The following is a 1,143-nucleotide window of genomic DNA, read 5'->3' as shown; positions in this document are numbered from 1 at the left end:
GTTACTGGGAGGTCTGGGAAGCGTAGGTTTCCCACTTATTCTTCTCAGGAAACCCCAGACAACCTCCCCCTGAACTCGGGTCATGCAAGGTTATGACCTTGGCAGGATCACCATTGTTGTTCCAGTAACTATGGCAATCAAGGGTCTGCAGACAATCAAACAGAGACTTGAGTGAGATTCTTAGGCGTTGTTTTGATAAATGTGTAGAAATGAGAAATCCTAAATTGACAAATGAAGATTTTACAAGATATTTAATGAGATATAGAGTACCAGCAAATTTATTTCATTCATACAGTATTTGAAACATTCATCTAAAAACATTAATGGGTCTTCAGCACATTTTTAATGGACACTAGTTGTTCCATACTTACTATGTTGTTTTGGTAAAAGACAGTAGTGAAAGCTGAGAGGGCCAAACAGAGCTAAACACTTGGCCAGCAGAGACATGTCCTAGTGTCCTAATATCCTAGTTCTGGAGGCAGAGCATGAAACACTTGAACATCTCTGATGCACACATTTTTATCACACATCCAATCCTAACTATGGTGGAGTTGTATGAGGCATTTCCCTCAGCAAATAAAATGCTTTTGAATTGGCTTCTCTTCATCTATACCACATCACTAGAGATAATGCTAAGTTAGTTATAATTTAGTTGTGCATAAGTGTGTGTGTGTGTGTGTGTGTGCGTGCATGCGTGTATGTCTGTATATGTGCTTCTGCTTGCCTTTTCGCAGTGTGCGTGTGTGTGTGTGTGTGTGTGTGTGTGTGTGTTTGTGTGTATGTGTGAACGTATTTATGTTCTGTGGGGTTTTCACCGCACAGCACTCAAAAAGCTTTGTGCCAATGTGCCTGCAGACACCTTAACAGGCATGAGACACATTTCCAGTGGGACACCAACCATTTCTTTCTGTCCCAGCAGAGAGCAGTGCTCCAGTGCCAGCCTGGTGCCATCAGCACAGGGCTACGCTTCCCGACAGAACATTGACTGGCTTCCAGAGTCTCCCGAGGCCGTTTCCAGACCTCAAGAGGATCAGCAGGCCTCCAACAAGTGGTCTTTAGGGCAGCGCTCACCGACTCCGACAACAGAACCGCAACAAAATCAGTGGCAGGAGTCAGGGACCCATTAAAAACCGTATCGAAGGC

This window comes from Centroberyx affinis, unplaced genomic scaffold, assembly GCF_046629955.1.
Source record: "Centroberyx affinis isolate AG114_WGS23_722 - 3 ecotype Tasmania unplaced genomic scaffold, CSIRO-AGI_Caff_v1 ptg007038l_1, whole genome shotgun sequence".
NCBI lineage: Eukaryota > Metazoa > Chordata > Actinopteri > Beryciformes > Berycidae > Centroberyx > Centroberyx affinis.
This window is presented reverse-complemented; position numbering follows the sequence as displayed.